Source organism: Oryx dammah, unplaced genomic scaffold, assembly GCF_014754425.2.
Source record: "Oryx dammah isolate SB20612 unplaced genomic scaffold, SCBI_Odam_1.1 HiC_scaffold_11229, whole genome shotgun sequence".
In the NCBI taxonomy this organism is placed as follows: Eukaryota; Metazoa; Chordata; class Mammalia; order Artiodactyla; family Bovidae; genus Oryx; species Oryx dammah.
Window position 1 is genome coordinate 5448244 of NW_024080622.1, and position 6303 is coordinate 5454546.

Sequence of the window (6303 nt, forward strand, 5' to 3'; positions counted from 1 at the left end):
CCAATCCCTCCCACCCCCGTCTGGGTCCTTGGAGAGTAAGAGGCCCCGCCCCCTGGCCTCGCCCACTGAGCTTACGTGAGATGGTCCAGTTCAGCAGGGGTCTGAGCTCTCTCTGTGAGCACAGCAGGCCAGTGGATGATTATTCACCAGCTTTCCTGGTAGGACCGCCCCCACACCTCACCTCCTCCTCTGGGGTGGGGTCTGAGTCATGGGGACCACGGTGAGTAGGACTGATGGCTCGAAATGGTGCAAGTCCCAGCAAGTGAGGGGAATGAGGGCCCTGTGGGAACAGAACGTGAGATTTCCTGCCCCTGAGTCTTTGCACTAGCTGTTCCTTCTGCCTGGACGGCCCTGCCCTCTCTTGTGTCTTCCCCAGCTTTAGGTTTTGATGCCCCCAGGGCAGAAGACTTGTTCTTCTTACCTTTGGGAGCAACTTAGTCTAAAGTGCTTGGCCCAGGGCACGAAACAGACTGTGGACAGAGACTGGGCAGGGAATAGTGTATGCAGGCGGGCCTGGGGACGCGGGGTGGAGGAGAGAAGGAGTGACTGTTGGCGGGCAACCCCACACTTAGCACAGCACCAGCAACATCGTCCATATGACTCCACATGTCTCGCTGTATGTTAATTAGGAGCTAATTCTGGAAAATTTTAATATATAGATGTCCTGTATATAATAAGAGCTCAAAACTATTTGGTATTGTTGCTGTTGAGTGCCAGCTTTGTGTCAAGCCTGTTACATACTCATTCATTTAATGACACCCTTATTGTCTCCACTGGCCCAGGACGCGACCTCACTGGAGTGGCCTGGCTAGAATTTGAACCCAGTTCTGCAGAATCCCTCATTTGTTTCCAGCAGCCCGCAGAAAGAAGGCACGCAAGTCAGTGGGGCCCCAGTGACTCAGAGCTGGCGGGTCCCCGGCCCGCCCTTTCCTCCTGACTCAGCCCAGGCAGTTCAGCGGGCCTTTCTCTGGAATTCAGGGCCCCCAGGCAACGTTCCTGAGTGGCTGTCTCCTCTGGGATACACTCCCTGGAGAGCTGGCGGATGGCTGTGTTCCCATGGAAGCCTTTGCTGTGTCCTGCATCCCCCTTGGGGTCTCCATCTTCTCTCAGGAGGGTGGTCAGTGACTTGCTGGGGTCGACATCTCCCTCCCAATTTCCCTGTGATGCAGAGGGGCAAACCGAGGCAGAGGGGACCCGTGGTGTGGCTGGGTGATACAGCCGTGGTTGAGGGTAGGGATGGGAGTAGGAGAAGCTCATATTCAATTTCTGGCTGCTTTTTTCTGTGTTTGCCCAACCCAGGACCCCTGAACGGGACCCTTCAGCCCAGCCCAGCTCCCAGCCCTGGAGAGGCGAAGGTCAGGCACGCACAGACCTCTGTAACTGACCTGAATGGGGGCAAGCGTGAGTTGCCTTTCTACTCCGCTGCTGCCAAGAGAAAGTAGGGACATGGCTACCTCTTCTCCTTCTGGTCCCCCTAGAGTCTCCAGCTCAATAATGTGATGCTGGAACACGGTTCCTGCCAGCCATTCCCTGCAGCCATTCTGCCTCAGGTTGCCCTGCGATCACTGTCTTCTAGAACCCAGGCTTACCCAGACTACCAAAGCCTTGGCCCTCAGTTACCCCAATTTCTATAAAATGGTAGTCTTATTTCCTCAGTTTCATTCAGATATAATTTGGGGAGAGAGGGGAGGAATCAAGCCATTTTATTGAGGGAGGGGTGAAAGGCTGGGAGGACAGTGAGATCTGATATCCTTCTGGGAGGGATCTCCCCCAGCCTCACAGTAGCTGAAAGTTCTTTCAGATATAATTGGTATACAACACTGTATTAGTTGAAGGTGTGCAACACAATGATTTGATACATGTATAAATTGTGAAAAGATTGCCACAATAAGTTTAGTTCACATCCATCACCTCCCATTGCTGCAAAATGCTTTTTTCTTCCAAAGAGGACTTCAAAGATCTACTCTGGAAGCAACTTTCAGCTATACAAAAGAGTATTGTTAGCTATAATCACCGTGTTGTATATTTCATCCCCAGCGCTTATTTATCTTTCTAACTGGAAGTTTGTACATCTTGACTCCCTTCACTCATTTTTCTCTGCCCCCAGCCCCCACTCTTGGCAACCACCAGTCTGTTCTGTTTCCATGAGTTCAGTTATTTTGGTTTCCACATACAAGCGAAATCACACAGTACTTGTCTTTGTCTGACTTATTTCATTTGATGTAATGCCCCCAGGTCCATCCATGTTGTTGCAAATGGTAGGATTTCCTTCTTTTTTTTACAGCTAATGTAAGGTGATAGTTTTAAATACCCTTCTGGCCCAGATTCCTGTGATTGGTCAGAAAAGACTCCCCAGCCTCCTCCTTCCTTCCCCATCTCAGGGAAGCAGGGCCCCTCTGGCCTTCTGCACAGAGCGACCCTAGGGGGATCCTGGGCACTGGGAGAGGAAGAGACATTGTTAGATGAATTCAACTGAGCATGTACATTAAGGTCCCTCAGATGAAGCGTACAGAAAAGTTAGATTGTGACTTGCCTAGAATCACTAGCATGTGTTATACTGGAATTGAAGCCCAGGCAGTCTGGCTCTTGTGTCTTGAAGCCCATCAGAAGGAATTCTCCCTTTGCCAGGTCCATTCATCAGTCTCCTACTGAGTACTTGCAGTGTGCCAGGTCCCCTGCTGAGTGCTGCCACGTATGCATTGATGCGACCTAGGCCTGCGCTTGGTGAAGAGATGGCCAGACAAGGTAAGATCAGTCTGGGGGGGGGGGGCGGGGAGCCCGGGTCCACCGCACGTGCACATTTCCTGTCTAGCAGGCAAGAGAAATCAAGGCTCCAATTCCTGGAGTGCAATCAGAGGCTGCCTAAGAGGAATGGAGAAGGTGTGGGGCTGGGGCCCTTCCTGAAGGAGTGAATGAAAAAGTGCATGCTCACTTCTGTGGGCTTTGAGGCTGATTTGAGGGAGACGATAATAATCTAGTACAGCTGATCTTTGAACAACATTGGGGTTAGGGGCACTCACCCCTTTGCAGTTGAAAATCCTCTTAGAACTTGATAGCCAGCCCTCCATATCCTAGGTTCTGCATTCTTGGATTCAACCAACAAAGGATGATATACTACTGTAGTAAATACTTACTGAAGAAAATCTGCATATACGTGGACCTGTGCCAGTTCAAACCCATGTTGTTCAAAGGCCCACTGAATTACTACAGATAAAAGGGAACGTCTTGACAGTCTCCTGAACGGCCTTCTGCCATATATCTTTCCCCCACTCCCTGCCTTCTCTGATCTCCTCTCCTGTCCTTCTCCACTTCTCATTCTCACTGTTCTTGGAACTTTCCAGTGTACTCCTGCTGACCAAGACATTTCTGTTCTTGGAGCAGAAGCAGGCAACAAACAGGTAAAGTCACCCAGGAATGGGGAGATGTCTGATGGAGAAAACAAGCAGAGTGGCTTGAGGGGGTACATAGGAGCCATGCAGGGTGAGCTCCCTGTGTGCCTGTGTGCTCCTGTGCCAAGGGAGGTGACCTTTGATCCAAGACTTGAATAATGAAAAGGAGCCCTCTGCATGAGGAGCTGAGGGACAAGCATTTCAGGCAGAGGAAACAGGCTGAACAGAAGCCCTGAGGTGAGAAGAGCTTACCAGTTCCAGGAACAGAATGAGGCTAGTGAGGGAGGGAGGCAGATGGAAGAGATGGGGTGGGGCAGCTGGCAATGTCTAGGAGCAATTTACATTATATTCCAGTTTGGTAGGAAAACCTCTGGAGAGTATCGACTGTTTTTAAAGTGATCCCTCTGGCTACAGAGTAGACTATAGTCTAGCACCCCATGGGTGGGCAGGTTAGCGGCTTGGACCATCAGCAGCGTCAGAGGTGGTGGGACATTGAATTGGTTTGCAATATGGAGACTTTGCTAGGAAGCAGGAAGAGCACTGATTGCCCAGTGCCCATTTCACAAATGAAGGATCTGTAGCTTAGAGGCAGTCTTTGCATAGGGGGAACCATTGTGTCCACTGTACACATGTAGAAATTGAGAGGGAAAGGAATTTGCTCAAAGAGACATAATTAAAGTCAAATGTAGGCCCTTGGGCAATTTCTCTGCTCCTAAACAGTCTTGCTCTCTAGGTGTGGCTGGAATTACTCACCACCTGCCTTCTGCAGACAAGGAAATTGAGGCTCAGAAGAACAGCACTCATGACAGTAAGCCTGGGTTAAGACCCAGGGCCCCTAATGTGAGGTCTAGACCCTCTGTCTCCCTACTGCAGTTCCTGCCTTCCTGGTGTGACTGTAGTGAAATGAATGTAGCAAAACCACCAAGGACCTATCAGGAGGTGATGTTGAATTGCACACTTCCACTCCCAGTGCTGGGGATGCCCAGGGACAGATGAATGAGGGGGCTTTGCCTTGTGGGGAGGGCAGCTGTGTGCCTTCTTGTCTCCCACTCAGCTGGAGGCCCACTGTGGGCACGTGCATGTGTGTCGATGAGTGTGTGTAACTGTATGTGAGTATGACTGTGGTGCCCACAGCAACAACAGCCTCTCTGGGACTGCTGGGCATCCAGCAACCTCCTGCTGGTTACTTCTTTGTACACTTACTTGCAGGCCTCTTGGTTTCTATGTCTTATCTCCAGGCTCTGCTTAGGCTTCTTAATGAGGAAATAATTAACCACGGAAGCATTTTCTAAGACTTTCATCCCATTCTCCTGGTCAAGTTAAAAAGTATTCACAATGAACAGGGTTGCTAGTGGGAGGATGACAGGAAGCCAAGGGCCCCTGGGGCCACTGGGAGGAAGGCCTGGTGTGTGCCTGGGCTCAGAGCCTGGGGCTGGGTCCTGGCCTGGTCCCACTGCTTCCTCACTGTGTAAATTTGGTCAAGTTCCTTGCCCAACTGGGCCTTTGCTTCCTCCTCTGTGAACTGAAGAATTTGCACTAGAATCCAGTACTTCCAACTCATTTCCGACCTCCCCTCCCGCCCCCGATGAAAACCGGTGATCTCCAAACAAAAAAACAAAAATTGGTTAAGTTTGGGAAACAACACTAGGGTATGTAAAGGTAAGCCAGTTTCTTGACCACGTTTTTTGGCCTTCATTTGTTGAAAACTTTTATTTCTTTGGAGACACAGCACAAATGCACGTGGCATTAAATTCAGAGAGCATGGAAGGAGTTTGGGGAGCTCACAGCTCTTTCCTGCCCCTCTGCTCCTCACTTTCAGCAGGCCCCACTGGCAGTATCTGACCCATGGAGAGATGGTATCGCCATGGCAGCTGATGTGGGTGTTCACTTTATTGTGGTAAGTGACTACCACAAGGGGGTTGGGGAGTGTAGATTCCTTGCTTGGACTACAGCAACACTCCCAAGTGTTTCTGGGTCTAGCGTCTAGAGGAACACCCTTTGGGAAGTGGGTCTCTGGATCTTCATGTTCGCCAGTGAAACTATGTAGGAGGGACCTGGCTGGTGCCCAGAGAGTTCCGACTCTGATCTCTGAGAAGGCAGCCATAACTCCTGTCTTTTGCTGCCCACCCAGGGGCAGCCCTTTAGCTTAAGAGGAGGTGCCAGAACTGACAATCTATTTGGGGACACAGAGACAAGGGTAGGTTGGAAGCTGGACTGGGATCCGGATCTCCTGCTCCCGGAGCAGTGCTCTCCCAGCTGAGCCCAGCCACAGAAGTCCTCAGGGCCTGGGAGAGACCCTGGGGACGGGGGTGGCCTGGCTCCACACTGCACGGTCATTTCCTGAGACGAGCAGATAGAATTGCACTGGGTGTGTGGCATCTGCACGGGGCTGGGCTGATGTGCAGGCTGTGTGGGACATTTTAACTCCGAGCACACGGTTTGCTAATGTGCCATATGCCGGAGTGACTGCTCTGCCCTGTGGCCGCCGCGTACGCTGCGAGCCAAAGTCAGCGAGCGCCAGGTGCCAGGTGCGAGCGGCGGACTGGGCGCTGAGGAGCCGACGCCGTGTGCCCAGTGCCCCGTGCGCGCGGGAAAAGGTGTGTGGCAGCGCGCTGGAGGGTGTGCGTTTGCGTGTCCCGCCGGCGCCGCCCCGCCCCGAGGCCGGGCAGGTGTGGGCGGGCCGCCCGGACCCTGCCGAGCCAGGGCCGGGAGAGCCGGCGGGAAACAGGAAGCGGGGGGAGGCGCGCGGCGGCCGGACGGCAGGGAACCGGGCTTGCGGGCGGACGTGCGGGTCGCTGGCCGTCCGGACGCTTGGCCCGGACCCGGGCGGCGATGTGGGGAGGTCCGGGCAGCCCGGGCGGTGGCGGGGCCGGGGGCGGGGCCGGGGGCGCCGCCGACCCCGCCCCCCTGCGCC